The following is a 17,924-nucleotide window of genomic DNA, read 5'->3' as shown; positions in this document are numbered from 1 at the left end:
GGCTGAAGAAAGAAGAAAGTTTGGCTTCATTTCCAGAAGGCAGAGAAAACTTCCGTCTGTGGCTCTCTGGCACCAGTGGAATGTCTCTGTTTGAATAATAAGAGCCTTTCTGTACCTCATTAGGGATATTCATAGATAGAGGTGTTCTATGCATGCAAAATTGCTTTTATGGGAGGACTGATGTGGGTGCAGTTTTGGCCAGAGAACCTTGTTAAATGGGAACATAAGCTACAAACATTTTGGCAAAAGATGAATGTTTATGAACAAACAACCATTTATGTTGTTACAATAAATTAGACTGTGTTGAGAAACCAGTTGCTTTCGTTAATGACCAGACATTTTGTTAGTGAACACTTCCCAGACTTTACTAGCTCTGCTAAGAATTAATCACCCTACTTGCTCCTGGTCTGAAACCCCAAAGTGCTTTGTTTATGTTACAGTGCTTACTGCCTTGTATGTTAGATTAGTGAATGTATATTTGCCTCTTCCACTACTGTATGAGCTTCTTGCTTGCTAGGACGAGGCTATATGCCTCAGAGCAGAGGAGGGAGTTGAATCATGCGGCCATTTATTCTCAAATCCTCTTCACCAAGTGGAACAAAACAGAACAGCGAAAGACCACTGCACATGGAAGCAGGAGGTCTGGATTCGGGTTCTAGATCTCTAGATCTATTACGAACTGGAGGTATGGATATAGTCAGGAAAATCGTCTTCCTTAGGTGCTTCCTTGATAGCACCTATAAAGGTTGAGATCTGTTGGATCTAGATCAGGGGATTCTCAATCATTACTATGCATAAAATCAACTGGGAGAGTTGATTTGCAATACAGATGCTTAGTTTCATCTCATGATATTTTTACTGTTTTTTAAAATTGATCTAGTATTTTTCATTAAATAATGTAAACTTTCTTTTTTTTTTTTATGCATTTTATTTATTTATTTATTTATTTTTTTTTATTATACTTTAAGTTCTAGGGTACATGTGCATGACGTTTATATCATGTATAACTCCCCAATGCAATCCCTCCCTCCTCCCCCCTCCCCATGATAGGCCCCAGTGTGTGATGTTCCCCTTCCCGAGTCCAAGTGATCTCATTGTTCAGTTCCCACCTATGAGTGAGAACATGCGGTGTTTGGTTTTCTCTTCTTGTGATAGTTTGCTAAGAATGATGGTTTCCAGCTGCATCCATGTCCCTACAAAGGATGCAAACTCATCCTTTTTGATGGCTGTATAGTATTCCATGGTGTATATGTGCCACATTTTCTTAATCCTAGAAAGCTGAAACTGGATCCTTTCCTTACCCCTTATACGAAAATTAATTCAAGATGGATTAGAGACTTAAATGTTAGACCTAATACCATAAAAACCCTAGAAGAAAATCTAGGTAGTACCATTCAGGACATAGGCATGGGCAAGGACTTCATGTCTAAAACACCAAAAGCAACGGCAGCAAAAGCAAAAATTGACACATGGGATCTAATTAAACTAAAGAGCTTTTGCACAGCTAAAGAAACTACCATCAGAGTGAACAGGCAACCTACAGAATGGGAAAAAATTTTTGCAACCTACTCATCTGACAAAGGGCTAATATCCAGAATCTACAAAGAACTCAAACAAATATACAAGAAAAAAACAAACAACCCCATCAAAAAGTGGGCAAAGGATATGAACAGACATTTCTCAAAAGAAGACATCCATACAGCCAACAGACACATGAAAAAATGCTCATCATCACTTGCCATCAGAGAAATGCAAATCAAAACCACAATGAGATACCATCTCACACCAGTTAGAATGGCAATCATTAAGAAGTCAGGAAACAACAGGTGTTGGAGAGGATGTGGAGAAATAGGAACACTTTTACACTGTTGGTGGGATTGTAAACTAGTTCAACCATTATGGAAAACAGTATGGCGATTCCTCAAGGATCTAGAACTAGATGTACCATATGACCCAGCCATCCCACTACTGGGTATATACCCAAAGGATTATAAATTACTCTACTACAATGTAAACTTTCTTAATCTACATCTAATAAAACTCCCACCGGCATACAAATACATTGAATGATATTAGCAGCAGAATCTTTAAATAAAGTAACCATACACAACTATTAAACCACTTTTTTTCATTACTTATTATTTCACGCTGTTTGTCACCATTGTCATCATAATAAGCATCATCCTACATTGCTGAACACCCATTATGAACCATATGGCATAAACATTTTTCCTACTCGTAAGGAGCATACATTCTCTATATGCATATGAAATTAATGTCAGAACAAAGTGGCTTAAACAAGGCAGAAGTTTATTTCTTTCTCACTTAAATCTATAGTTACACCTATCATGGCTGGTACAGATGCTTGCCAAATTCATTAGGGACACAGGCCCCTTCCAGCTGTCTGCTCTGCTATGCTTTAGAAGAGGCTCCAGTTTGGCTGCTAAATGCCCACCTATCATTTTTTAATTCCAGGCAGCAGGAAAAAAATAGCTAAGAGAGAAAAACAAGGGAACATCTACCCCTCCTTTTAAATTTTTAGCCAACCCCGTATTTTTTTTAACCCAATTTGTTGAGCTATGATTACATTTAAAAAGCTGTACATGTTTAAGGTATGCATCTCAGTGAGTCTGGGGATAAGCATACATCATGAACACATCACTACCCTTAAGATTATAAACATATCCTTCACCTCCCAAAGTCCCCCCCATTATTATTATTATTATTATTATTGGTAAGAAATTTTGGTAAGAACACAAAATCCACCCTTTTAGCAAATTTTAAGTATGCAATACAGTATTCTTAGCTATAAGCACTATGCTGTAAATGAGACCTCCAGAACTTACTTATATGGTATATCTGAAACTCTGTGCTCTAACCACATCTACCCATTTCCCCTGCACCACGGCCCCTGGCAACCACCATTCTACTCTCTGCTTTTGTGAGTTTGTCTGTTTTAGATTTCAAATACAAGTGAAATCATATAGTAATTGTCATTCTGTGGCTGGCCTATTTCATATAACGTAATGCCCTCAAAGTCCACCCATGTTGTCCCAAATGACAGGGTTTCATTATCATGTAACACTGAATAATATTCCAATGCATATATGTCTTACCAATTTATCATGATACTCTCCCTCCACCTGCCTCCCAGCAGGCCCCAGTGTGTGCTGTTCCCCTCTCAGTATCCATGTGTTCTCATTGTTCTGCTTCCACTTGTAAGTGAGAACATGCAGTGTTTGGTTTTCTGTTCCTGGGTTAGTTTGCAGAGGATAATGGCATCTAGCTCCATCTATGTCCCTGCAAAGGACATGATCTCATTCCCCTTTATGGCTGCATAGTATTTCATGGTGTATATGTACCACATTTTCTTTATCCAGTCTCTCATTGATGAACATTTGGGTTGATTCCATGTCTTTACTGTTGTGACTAGTGCTGCAATGAATATGTGTGTGCATGTATCTTTATAACATAATGATTTATATTCCTTTGGATATATACACAGTAATGAGATTGCTGGGTCAAGTGATATTTCTGGTTCTAGGTCTTTGAGGAATCACCATACTGTCTTCCACAATAGTTGAACTAATTTACATTCCATCAACAGTGTAAAAGTGTTCCTATATCTCAACAGCCTCATCAGCAGGTAGTTTCATTTAAAAATTTTTTGAGAAACCTTCATACTATTATCCAAAATGGTCATAGTAGTTTGTATTTCCACCACGAGTATACAAGGGTTACCTTTTATCCACATCCACACTAATACTTGCTATTCATCTTTTCGATAACAGCTATTCTAAGAAGTGTCAGGTGACATTTCCTGGTGTATTTTATTTGCATCCCCCTGACAATTAGAGATAGTAAGAATTTTGTCATATATTTGTTGGCCATTTGTATCTCTTCTTCTGGGAAATGTCTATTCAGATCTTCACCTACTGAAAAAAAAAATTCAACTTTTATTTTAGATTCAGTGAATGCATGTGCAGGGTTTTACATTGGCACATTGTGTAATGCTGAGGCTTGGAGTATGAATGATCTTGCAACCCAGGTAGAAAACATAGTACTTCGTGGTGTATATGTTTTTCAGGTCTTGGTCCCCACCTTCCCTTCCCCTTCTAGTAGTCCCCCGTGTCTGCTGTTCCCATCTTTATATCCACGTGTAATCAGTGCTTTGTTCTTACTTATAACTAAGAACATATGGTATTTGGTTTTTTCTTTGTACATTATTTTAGAATAATGGCCTCTAACTGCATCCATGTTGGTGCAAAGGATATAATTTTTTAATGGTTGCATAGTATTCCATGGTGTACATATACTACATTTTCCCTATCCAATGATAGAGAAAATAACTGTATTTTCTCTATCCAATGATAGAGAAAATATTCATGTCTTTGCTATTGCAAATAATGCTATAATAAATATATGAGTGCACATGTCTTTATGGTAGAACAATTTATTTTCTTTTGGATACAAGGGTCAGTCCCCATGGCTGCTGTCAAGGGATAGTGTTGAGTGCCTGCAGCTTTTCCAGGCTCAGGGTGCAAGCTGTCAGTGGATCTATCATTCTGGGGTCTGGAGGATGGTGGCCATCTTCTCAGAGCTCCACTAGGCAGTGCCCCAGTGGGGACTCTGTGGGGGCTCCTACCCCGTATTCTCCCTCTGCACTGCTGTAGTAGACATTTGCCATGAGGTCTCCACACCAGCAGGCTTCTACTGGACATACAGGCTTTTCCATACAGCTTTTGAAATCCAGGTGAAGGCTTCTGATACGGTTTGGCTCTGTGCCCCCGCCCAAATCTCATCTCAAATTGTACTCCCACAATTCCCACATGTTGTGGGGGGACCCCGTGGGAAATAACTGAATCATGGGGGCAGTTTCTCCTATATCGTTCTCGTGGTAGTGAGTAAGTCTTACGAGTTCTGATGGTTTGATAAGGTGAAACCAGTTTTGCTTGGCTCTCATTCTCTCACTTGCCTGCTGTGATGTAAGACATGCCTTTCGCCTTCTGCCTCCCCCCAGCCATGTGGAACTGTAAGTCCAGTTAAACTTCTTTCTTTTGTAAATTGCCCAGTCTCAGGTATGTCTTTATCAACAGTGCACTCCTGTACGTTGTGCAACTGCAGGTTTAATATCCCTTGGAAATTGCCAAGGCTTATGGCTTGCACCCTCAAAGTAGTGACCCAAACTGTGTCTGGGGCCTTTTTAGCCATGGCTGGAGCTGGAGTGGTTGGGAGGTAGAATGCTCTGAGCACTGTCCTGTGCTTGCCGGGGTGGTGCAGCCCTAGGCCCAGCCCACAAAACCAGTCTTCCCTTCTAGGCCTCCAGACCTTTGAAGGGAGGAGCTGCCGCCAGCCAAGGTCTCTGAAATGCCTTTCAGGTCCTTTCTTCATTGTCTTCTATTAGCATCTGCTTTGCTTTTAGTTATGCAAATGTCTTCAGCCTGCTTGAATTTCAGAGGATACCAATGGCCTTACAAGTACCGTATGACCCCTAACACTTCCTGACTTCATTTCTGCAATATATTTTATTTTTTTACGTCATCATGAACATTGAAAGTTTTTGTATCTATTCATTTTCCATTTGTTTTCAAATCCAGTTTACTTCCAAATAAGTTTAGAATATAGAGTCTCCATAATACTCTAGTTTGTCTGGTTTCTTGCTGTACCCCATGACTGCGAATGCTTTTAGTACATATAATACACTCAAAAGTACTTATGAGGCCGGATGCGGTGGCCCACGCCTGTAATCCCAGCACTCTGGGAGGCCGAGGTGGGCGGATCACGAGGTCAGGAGATCGAGACCACCCTGGCTAACATGGGTGAAACCGTGTCTCTACTAAAACAAATACAAAAAACTAGCTGGGCGAGGTGGCTGGCGCCTGTAGTCCCAGCTACTCGGGAGGCTGAGGCAGGAGAATGGCGTGAACTCGGGAGGCGGAGCTTGCCGAGAGCCGAGATCGCACCACTGAGCTCTAGCCTGGGCAACAGAGCAAGACTCCATCTCAAAAACAAAAAAAGTACTTATGAATGAAAAAAGGAATGAATCTTCCTATTTTTCCTTCAAAATAGCCTTAACTCTTTGGTTTCCAACTTTATGTGGGGTTTTTAGTATTTGTCTCAAAAATCCAATCAAATTGAACCGGGTGTGTCTCCAGAATGAAGTTTTGATTAGGTTCAGTATCTGTGCAATCGGGGCATGTCTCTTGGAATGCAGTGCTGATTAGGTTTATTCATTGTTTTTTCCTCTATAAGGGGAAGCCAATCAGAGGATGCATTTTCCCAGAGAAGGAGCATCAGAAGAGTTTAAGACCTTGGGGGAAGAGAGTCTTGCTGCTTGCTTGTGGAACTTGCCTTAGAAGGTAGATAAGTTCACAGCATCCTCTAACTTTTTATTTTTGGTGAGTTCTCCGAGCACTGAGATGTGAACTGGCCTCATTCCCTTACAATGATACTATCACCGGTAGAAGAGATTCGAGTTACTGGCAGCATATCTGCATGGGTCCATAAGCAACTTCAGTCCTTGCCTCCTCAGAAGAAAGAATTCGACTGAGGAGCATACAGCGGGAAAAGAGACTAAGTTTCAGAGCAGGAGTGGAAGTTTATTTAAAAAGGCTTTAGAACAGAAAGGAAAGGAAAATTCTCTTGGAAGAGACCCAAGTGGATGCCTGAAGGTCCAAGAGAGAACAGAGAAGGGTCTTTAACCTTGAACCTGGGGTGGGTTTGCCTCTTTCCCATGATTCTTCCTTTAGGGAGAGTTTGCAGCATGCACAGTACTTTCCTTACCCTTTGGAATTGAGCATGCACGGTGTGTTTAGGGAGTTATATGCATGTCCATCTGAGGCTTTCTTTCCTTTTCCAGTGGAGTGTGTCCCCGGAAGATTATACTTTGCCATTTTTGTCTCTTAACATACATGCCCAAGAAGTTGCTTCTTCCTGGGGTCTGCATTTAATTAACATTTTTTATGTTAACAGGTGTAGACCATCAGGAAATGGCCTCTCTGTGGTGCTGCCTAATTATTATTTTTAGAGAGGCAAAATGATAATTAACAGGCCATCACCTGACATTTCTAGTGGGTAGGGGAAGAGCCCTCTCCTGCCCTGCTCCTGCTCTTCTACCTGTAACAAGACAAGCCTTGAATATCATTAGACATTTGTCCCATCAAGGCAGCATCTCATTATTAAATTTTACTGTGTGAATTGTTACTTCACATTCTCATATTCTGTGTTCACTATTTGTGTGCGTTTTCCATTTTTGTTTTGACCATATCTCATTATTTTAACTGCCTTCTCCAAGATTCTAGATCTGCATTGACCAATAGAGTAACTACTAGTCATATGTGGCTATAAACTGTAAATTAATTATAATTAAATAACTAAATGGCATATCCTTAGTAGTAATAGCCAAATTCATGGCCAAACTAGAAATTCTGTAACTACATATGTGTGGTAGTTACTGCATTGGACAATGTAGATATAGAGGATTTCTTTCATCACAGAAAATCATGTTGGGCATGTTGGCTGCCACTTATTTTTATTTTATTTTATTTTTATTCTTTGAGACAGAGTTTTGCTCCTGTTGCCCAGGCGGGAGTGCAATGGCTTGATCTCAGCTCACCACAACCTCTGCCTCCCAGGTTCAAGCGATTCTCCTGTCTAAGCCTCCCTAGTAGCTGGGATTACAGGCGTGTGCCAACACGTCCGGTTATTTTTTTTTTTTTTTTTTTCTGTTTTTAGTAGAGACAGGATTTCTTCATGTTGGTCAGGCTGGTCTCAAACTCCTGACCTCAGGTGATCTGCCTGCCTCTGCCTCCCAAAGTGCTGGGATTACAGGTATGAGCCACTGCGCCTGGCCTTATTTTTAAATTCTATTTGTGTGGTTTATAGTTAAATTATATTCTGCTTCTCTATATTCATTCCTTTCTCAGATTTTCTCAGGCATTTTTTAATTTCATTCATTTACCTTCTTGAGGAAAGTACTTAGATCATTTTTTAAAAATAATGTACAGCAAATAATTTTTCCACGGATATTATTTTAGCTTTATTGTGTTGGTACTTTTACATACTATATTCAGGTAGTATTATTTTTCATATTCACTTTAAAAATTGTGCCGTTTATTTAAAGGAGATTTTTCCTTTGATTTTCAGAGGTCAGATTGTGTCTTCCATTGCTGTTATTTTAGTATTATTTTATTTTATTTATGTAAATATGTTGCATATTTCTTTTTTAAAATGTGAGATTTTTTCTCTCTCTTGTTACACAAACTTTGTATGCAGTGTTCATTATGCACTTTAAAATAAATATTTTGTTTCAGGGCATGGTGCTTTCACATATGCAACCTTAGAATAATTTTAAATTCCATTCCACTTTCACCATTCCTGAACTGCTTTGAATATATTGAATGTCGGAAGCCATGAGAGGTTTTGACTTGCAATCCACTCAAGATAATAGGATTTTCCATTTATAGTGTAATCTGATATATATTCATTTTGGTTTCATACTTTTAAAAAATCTATCCTCTTTTTCTCTGTGGTGATCTTTGCTTTTCTATTTGTGCATTGCTAGAATGTCAGCTGCTGTTTCCCTAGCACCTGAGATGTTACTCAACACTGTATAGTGCTGGTGTTGAGAATTGAGAGAATCTACTAAATAATAGCTCTTTTTGAGACCACAGTTCTGAATTAAAAGGAAGAGAAAGGACAGGAAAAGAATATAGACATCAGCTATTTTTACTGAAGATCTGTTGGAGAACATGGTTTTGGTGTCCAGGAACTTGAGAACTAATACTGCATTCCTAATACTTCACTAAGGTGTGCCTAAGTAGCCCTGAAAGTGCTAGGAAGTCACAAGTCAGCCTCTTAATTGTTATGGGTGTCCTTCAAATATTAAGGTAATATTGAGGATGCAGAATGGCTTCTTCCTCATGACTTTTAAGAGATCTGGGCCAGGCGCTGTGGCTCACGCCTGTAATCCCAGCACTTTGAAAGGCTGAGGCGGGTGGATCACCTGAGGTCAGGAGTTCCAGACCAGCCTGACCAAATGGAGAAACCCCGTCTCGACTGAAAATACCAAATTAGCCAAGTGTGGTGGTGCATGCCTGTCATCCCAGCTACTTGGAAGGCTGAGGCAGGAGAATAGCTTGAACCTGGGAGGTGGAGGTTGCAGGGAGCTGAGATTTCACCATTGCACTCCAGCCGGGGCAACAAGAGCGAAACTCTGTCAAAAAACAAAAAAAGACAGAGAGAGAGACAGATCTGGAGGAGATACTAAGCTGCGCAGGCTCTCATCTTGAAGTCATCAAATACGTAAGTTGTTATTTACGTTATTTACTGGTGAGAAGTTTGTCAATACATTTTTTCCATGAATTAATGAAAATTTTAGACCCATAACATAAGTTTTTAAAAATTTATCCTAAAGATGCTTGTGTATGTATTGTTTTTGAAATATAGTTAATCTCTATATCTTGAAATAGTTTTTATAGATTCCACACAAGAGTCCTTTATGAAATAAGTGTGCTTTAATTTTCTTACAGTATTTGTCCTTTTTTGTCCCTGGCACAGTCTATGTATGACCATTTAAATTACTTTTAGTTCATGTTTGGGTTATATTCACACACAAATACTCTCTAAGTCCAAATCTTATTTTGATATTCGAGGAAGAGTTTACATGGTAATAATATTAAGGTTACAGCTGGTTTCACTGAAGCTTTGTAGACATTCTCTAATACCTTATGTTTTTGAAGGAATATCTGTTCTGCTTGAATTATAGACTACATAATACATGTACTGTCAGGTACATTCATGGAAGGGACAGGCAGATGGAGTCATATGTTACTGGAGTCTTGATGAACAGATGTAGGAAATAGTCCAAGGAATAAGAAAAAGCTGATATTGAAAAGTGCTTGTTGAAGTCTGTAAATGTGCATTAAAATGTGGCAGTAAAATAGACACAGTGAAGTTTGGGAACTGGGGTCTAAATCCTGGAGTCCCCAGAATCATAGAGAACCTTGGTTAGGGGAGTAATTTTGTAAAAAAGCAAGAAGAGGCAGTGACAAGGCAGAATATAATTAAAAGTATTGCTGTTTCAATTTCTAGTTTTGTAATTTTGCCGTATTTTTCAAACTCTGTTGATCATTTATTAAACCGATAAATAAACTATAATCAGCAGGGTTATTATAAGGGTTAAATAAGGAAATTTATGTATATCTGTAAGCACAATGTCACAGTTAATACAAGTTACCCTTTTTATTTTTCCTGGACTTCATGTACAAATGGGTCAGTTAATTTTTGTTTATGACATATAATTATCATTTGTACATAAAATATTTAATTATTTTTATATTTTTAGCAGGGAAATAATACATGCATGTTTTCCCCCGTCTCAAACACATGCATTCGTATAAACATGTGCATCTATATACCTACATATCCATGTATAAATATACACATGGACATCGGTATTTCTCAGCAAATATGTATCATGATAATCAGAGATATTGCAACTAACAAAGACTAGTATAAACCATGATTGCAAGAATTTTAGATACCACCTTAGTAAAATATCAGATTGGGCTGCTAAATTTCTCTCAGTCCTAAGTCATTGTGTATTTTCTGAGCATCCTAGAGGACTGCGACTCTATTATCAGGACAGAAATACCATGACCCAGGGTACTCTTGAATTTCTGGTGCAGGGGATTTTAAGGGCTAGATCAGCAGGATGGGAGTGTTGACCCTCCAAGTGAAATAAATTCCTGAATTGATTATCCCCATCCGAAAACAGATTTTTTTTTTTTTTTTGATACAGAGTCTTGCTCTGTCGCCCTGGCTGGAGTGCAGTGTTAGGATCTTGGCTCACTGTAATAGCCTCCTGGGTTCAAGCAATTCTCCTGCTTCAGCCTCCTGAGTAGCTGGGATTACAGGTAAGCACCACTATGCCCAGCTAATTTGTGTATTTTTAGTAGAAATGGGGTTTCACCATTTTGGCCAGGCTGGTCCCAAACTCCTGACCTCAGGTGATCCACCTGCCTTGGCCTCCCAAAGTGCTGGGATTACAGGTGAAAGCAACTGCACTTGACCCTAAAACAGATTCTTACTTGATTGATTTCTGAGTTCCAAGGGGAACTACAAAAGTCGAAATTGAGAGAAAGTAAAAGTGGAGTAAGGCTTCAGAAGGCTGTGATTGGGGTTGGAGAAACATTGCTAGGGCATAAAGCTGGGATAATGAAATCTGAGAAATCCCACAGCGTTTATCTACAGGTGGAAATCATATTCCACGTGTGGGCGGAGTCAGGGATCCCTGTGGTTTAAAATCAGTGAGGGAATTGAATATCTGGACTTGTGTCAATTAACATACAAACTCAGTGCTTTTGATGTTCTCCTTCACAAGATATCTGTGTTCCTTCTTTGTCAGCAGCTGTAGTCACAGGCTTCCTAATTTTGACCATGGGAAAAGAGGAGACGCCTCTGCGTGTGTGTGTCTGTTGGTTAGGCTGTGGGGCAGGTGGTGTCACACTTCAGTGAAGGTCTGGCTTTTCATCACAGGCTGATCTGAAAATTGTGTACAAGGCTGGTGTCTCACGTGTTCTTTCTCCAACCTCAGCTTTTCTTAGTGCCTGAAGTGTCTGCCAGTGGAAATCCAGAAGAAGACAGAGAGAAACTGAGTTCTTGACAATGCATTCACTAGTGAGTAGGGGATGCCTCTTTCTCCTGAAATTATACCCATATTGCTGGCAAATGGGCAGTTTTCTCCAGTTGCATGGGTGTTTCATTTTTATTCTTTTTTTTGTTTGTTTTTATGATGCAAAATTCACCCAACCTGGGTGTTCCAAATGCAATCAGGAGACTTTCAGGTATCTGGCCTCCAATGAAGTTTTCTGAGGACTCTAGGTTGGGTATCATGTATCAAAGATTCCTAAATTATCAATATAATTTCTAATATTACACTGCTTTATTCCCGCCCCTATTCAGGCTATTTACAAAAAAAGACATGAGAGGTCTCATTTATGTATTTCTTTTTCTTCTATCCATCCTATAAGCTCACAGGGAAATAATTGAGCCATTAACTGTACTGTTGGCTGAAATAGACTTAGGATTGTGATGAATGCAGGCAATAGAGATGCGTGAAGAGCAGAAGATCACAGCCCAATAATGAGGCTGATGTTCTAGCAGCTGAGTTCAATAAATCCCATGTGACAGGCCTTGGGCAAGAGCTGCACAGTGTTGAGGAAAAAGGAGAGTTTGATAAAATATATTTGTGCTTTTAAAAACTTTGCAAAAGGACAACTAAAGAAGTCATATTATTCTTATCCCCATTTGTTTTACCTTTTGATAATTAACCTTTTACCTTCTGGTAACTGAAAGTAACATATAAGAAATACAATTACTTAGTTATGGTTGCACACTCAGGAGAAGGAATGTAGTAGATAGAGTACAATTTAGGGTTCTGTGGAAATGCTTTATAAGGGCTGGTTAGAAAAAAACAAAACAGTAAAGAGGCCTTTTTAGCCTTGAACAAGCAAGTGACAAAGTAAAGTTAAAAGAGAGGCAGTGATAACTGATGTTTGCATTGCCCAAAGAAAGTTGAGAACAGGAGGCTTCATATCACAGGAATCATCAAACTAAGACTTCCTCAGTATAGCAGCCTCAGCCATCTTGTCTTGTGCTGCTGGACTGTCCTTAAGCCTTGTCATGAACACCTGAATTACATAACATTAGAGTGACTCTATGTATGAATTGAATCCTATATTCTGCGTAAAACTTCTTCAGTTCTGAAGAATGCTGGAGTCTGGTTCATTACTTTCTAACTTTTTCATGAATAAGGGACCAATGACCTGTATTTAATAAATATTTGCTAGATAGGAAACATGTTTTCTATTACTTCTTTAGATTATTCAAAGCACATAATAGGTCTTTTAACCATTTGATTGGTGAGAAACCTGTGGTTCATCTAGAGAAATAATTTATTTAATCACGGTCATGTTTAAAAAGTAGTAAATCATGGTTATTTTTCTTGTGACAAATCTGTAATTTACTTGAATTTCATGGTAAATTTGTTTTATTTATGAAGGTTCAAGTGAAAATTTTATAATCAGTTATGTACAAGTGATTAAAGCATTACTGAAAGATATCTGGGCTATATTATGTCACACCTCATGCGATATTTCTTTATAGTAAAGTTTAATGGATTAAGAGTGGGTATGTCTCTGTGAGTGAATCTGAAAGGCAGATACCACCTTAGTATTGAGAATGAACTGGCTGGAACCTAAAACACTGGGTGTTCTGCATATGCAACTCCTACCTATGTCATCTCAGGCTTCCTCCTCTGGACATTAAAAGGGATTCTCTGTCTAAACTAAAATGTCTGTGATGTTTTAGAAGAAAGTGACTTTTGAAAATGTAGCTATTGACTTCACCCAGGAAGAGTGGGCCATGATGAACACATCCAAGAGAAAGCTGTACAGAGATGTAATGCTGGAAAATGTCAGTCACCTGGTGTCCCTCGGTGAGTCCCTCAACATTCACATATGTATGTAGACACACATTGACTCATTCATTTAGTAAGTGTTGGAACAGCTTCCCCATATCTCACTCTACTCTCTTCTCTGATTCTCTCATAGATCTTATCTGAAAAAAGTTTGAGCTCTCTAAATCTGCCTGAAAGAAATATCTTTATTTATTTTATTTTATTTTGTTTTATTTAGTTTTCACTCAATTAGAATGTAATCTTGACAAGGATTTCATTATTTCCTTGGTACTCTGTCTCTAATGCTCAGAACAGACCTGGAACTTAATGAATATTTCCAATATATTAAATTAAATATTTTCTAAATAACTCTTCTGCTTTAGTTGCTATGCTTAGGCTGAGACCAATTAATGAAAACAATAGCAATATCTTTTCTGTATAGAACACCAATTATTTTTGTAAATCAAATTTTTTTTGTTCTGCATGAGAATAATAACAAACATATTGTGCAGAGATTTAATTAATCTCTTTCTTTCTGAAAAGACTGTGTATTATGCATTGTGTCTTGGAACTTAGGCATGGACTCAGCATTCATAGGTCCTGACTGTTTTGAATTTTCTTTTCCTGATGGACCTTTCATTTGGATTTATTTTCTAGTCTCACGTTGGGTCAGAAAAATCCTGGGGAGTTTTCTGTGTTCTAGGTCTTGTGGCCTGAGCTGACCTTCACTGTTTTCATTCTTCCTTGATAGCCTGCCTTACAGTTGGTGATAATGCACATTTATTGACAGTGAACTCAAAACATATGTACTGTTTCCACTAACAGGGTACCAGACAAGCAAATCCTGTATAATTTTGCAGCTGGAGCAAGGAAAAGAGCTCTGGCGGGAAGGAAGAGAATTTCTCCAAGGCCAGAATCTGGGTAAGCAACCGGGTCCTGTGCTCTAATGGAAGGAGGTGCTTTGTCAATGAATAATATCAGTCAAATATTAATTAGTGGTTTTATTAAATGAGTGGTAATTTCTAAAATGTAGGTTAAACTACTGTAGCAGAATTCCTTAGATGTTATTATCATTTTGTTCATATGTCAGATGCTACTCTTGTGTCCTCTTGCCTTTTCTTTTACTTTCGGGAAAAGGATAATTCATGTACTTGTTGGGGTTAAACTGTCACATGCTGACTCTTTGCCCAATACCCCTGTGAAGACCATCCCTCTATTTACCTGCCTGATATCTCATCTCCATTTTAACTCTTTTCACATTTTAATTTTAAAACTCTTTTCTAATTGCTGACACTGTACAATCTGTTTCATCTATTGAAGCATTTTCTTCATTTGACACATTTGCCACATCTAAGTGTCAATTTTTGAAAAAAGTAAATGGGCCTTGGAATTTTTCAAACAATTTATTACCATAACTCCAAGGTAACAATTTATTTTTCAATTATTTCATACAAGAAAGTGTCCTTAAGAAAAAACACACGATATCCATGTATCCTATCAGAAAAGATGCATCCACCGGTATGACAGTAGTGAGTTTTATAGTTGTGTACACTAGCCATCTAAGTTAAAGACCTGGTAATGGGTTAAGTTAGTAATGACACACAGTCACCTGAGTGTAATTAGGCTGGCATTAAGTGCTTTCTAAGAAAAAAATTTGATACTTTGAATTCAGTGAATAAAGTGACCTGTGTTCTAAACCATAACATGAGATCTTTAAAATAGAACAAGTGCATATACATTTTCATGCTCAGACTTTGAAAGATATTGATATCATCACAATTAATGGAATAACTCTGCAACTGGGATCTTACAAAAGAGAAGATATCTGTGTCTGCAGGAGATAATGTGTATGCAAGTGTCAATCGAGAAAAATAATGAGAGAAATCTCAATCATTTTAGGAGATTTATTTGCCAGAGTTAAGGACATGCACCTGGGGGACAAGTGTATACCTTTCTCCAAAGATGATTTTCTCTAAATTTAAAGGGGGAAAGGGTGGGATATTGAGAAGTACACAATTTTCATGTAAAAGGTGGGTAGAAAAAAATAGTCATTCATGCATCTTTCTGGCTCAGTGAATCTGGATTTTTCTTACACGAGATGACATAAACAAATGAGATAGAGGAATAATGCAGGAAAGCTGCATTTTATATAAGACAACATAGGCAAAATGGGGCAGGGAAACAATTGGATATGCATTTGTGTCTGGTGAACTGGGAATGACTGCACTCGTAAAGACAAGCTATCAGTTTGCATTGCCATGGTGTAATTTTAACAGCTCATGAGGAATTTCCTTGTGGGCAAAATATGGGGGAGGCATGTAGCTTTTCATCTTGTAGCCATATTATTTAGGAACCAGAAGGGGGAGGCAGGTTTGTGTGACCCTGTTCCCAGCTTGATTTTTCCCTTTGGCTAAATGAGCTTGGGGTGCCAAAATTTAATTTCCTTTCACACAAGTAACATTGGAAAGATTTCAACTGGACTCTATCACTGAATGGTTGGTCTAGGATTCAAAGGTGGTGAAATGAATGTATAGATGTATGTTGGTAAATCATTAAGAGCTTTTAATCTTTGTCCCTAAAGGAGAACTCTCTCATTCTGGAGCATCCCTTTGAATGTAATAATTTGGGAGAGGATTGCACTCACAGTTCCACAATGACTCAGTGTTTGTTAACTCAGAGTGGAAAGAAACCCTACATCAGCAAACAGTGTGGAAAATCCCTTAGTAATCAGTTATCCCCTAAACCACATAGACAAATTCATATTAAAGGTAAATCATATCAATGTAATATATGTGAAAAGGCCTATACTAATTGCTTTCACCTTAGACGGCACAAGATGACTCACACTGGAGAGAGGCCATATGCATGTCATCTATGTGGAAAATCCTTCACTCAGTGTTCTCACCTTAGAAGACATGAGAAAACTCACATGGGAGAGAGACCGTATAAGTGTCATCAGTGTGGGAAAGGCTTTATTCAATCCTTTAACCTTCGAAGACATGAGAGAACTCACCTTGGATATAAGCATTATGAATGTGATAAAAGTGGGAAGTCTTTAGTCAAAGCTCTGGCTTTAGAGGACACAAAAGAATTCACACTGAAGAGAAACCACATGCTTATCTTCTATGTGGGAAAGCCTTCAGTCTATCTTCTGACCTTAGATGATATGAGAGACATGCACTGGAGAAAAGCCCTATGAATGCCATTTATGTGGAAAGCCTTCAATCAATGTACTAATCTTAAATAACATCAGAAAATTCACCCTGGAGAGAAAATCATAAATGTCTTCAGAACATATTCTGACTTTAGATGACATGGTGTTAGGAATGACGAATGTAAGGAATATGGAAGAGACTTCAGCTGTAGTTGTAACATCTAAACATGCCAAAGGACTCACATTTTGAAGAATTACTGTAATCAACATGGACATTACTTCAGTTACCTTTATTCTTCAGCCCACATCAATAAATTCATATGGAAGGGAAATTGTACGACATGTGTGTACCAAAGACTTGTTAGTGATCTGATCATAAATGACACGAGAGAGCTGAAACTGTCAACATAATAAACTAAAAGTCTTCAGCAACAGTTTTAATAACTTAAAACGTGTGGGACTTTCAGGTAGAGAATCTCTAGCTCTGCGTTCAGTGTGAAAATGTTTTTAAGTGCAATTTGTTGTCAAATAATGTAAGAAAACTTTACTTGGATGAACCCTTTATTTGTATTTTCTGTGAATAAACATTCAGCCAAGCACTAGGCTTGATGTGCACAAGAAAACACAGTGATAAAATGCTGCTAAAATGGAAAATAAGAGAGGAAATCCTTTATAAGCTAAATAAGAAGGGAAAGCCTTTCCAAGGGCAATGAATTCTCTTGGAATACCAAACACTTCTTACTGGAGAAGTTATGCCTTGAAAAATCCTGAGAAATCCTTTGTTCACAGAGTAACACTTGTGGCACATTGAGATTTCACACTGGACAAAACACGGTTAGCATCTTGAAAGGAGAAGATTCTTTAGTGGTAATTCATTTCTTAGTTGACATTAAGTTTCTCACATTGAGGAACTATCAAACTTGAAAATCACTGTGGAGAAACCTGATAGATTTCTCATCAGAAAAGTGAGTCAAGAAGGTGGACCTCTAGAAAAAACTCTTAACACATAGTTTAGCAAAATAATTCAGAAATTTGAGAAAATATCTATTCATAAAAATGCAGCACATAAATGTATAATAGCAAAGTGACCTGGGCATAAATTGAATGCAGAATTATATAAGAAATCTCATTAAACATTTCCAAAAGATCAATACTTACAAATATTGAAAGAATACAGTCGGTTGTTGAAAAAACTTACTGTGTTGGCAAAGTCCTTCTTTCATTTATGCAGCCCTAACAAATCGATTTGCATCTGCACTCCTTGGCTTATGGGTCGAGATTCTACCCCAACTTCTGAGTCTGCCCAGTCTT

General features: G+C 38.2%; 1 pseudogene; it reads left to right on the top strand.

Annotated features, from left to right (window-relative positions):
* The first annotated feature begins 11,667 nt into the window (after positions 1–11,667).
* On the top strand, positions 11,668–16,624 carry LOC117072620 (annotated as a pseudogene).
* The last annotated feature ends 1,300 nt before the right edge of the window (positions 16,625–17,924 follow it).

This window comes from Trachypithecus francoisi, unplaced genomic scaffold, assembly GCF_009764315.1.
Source record: "Trachypithecus francoisi isolate TF-2019V2 unplaced genomic scaffold, Tfra_2.0 Lachesis_group4, whole genome shotgun sequence".
Taxonomy (NCBI): Eukaryota; Metazoa; Chordata; class Mammalia; order Primates; family Cercopithecidae; genus Trachypithecus; species Trachypithecus francoisi.
Note: the sequence above shows the minus strand (reverse complement) of the source record. Positions and strands in the feature narration are given on the sequence as shown.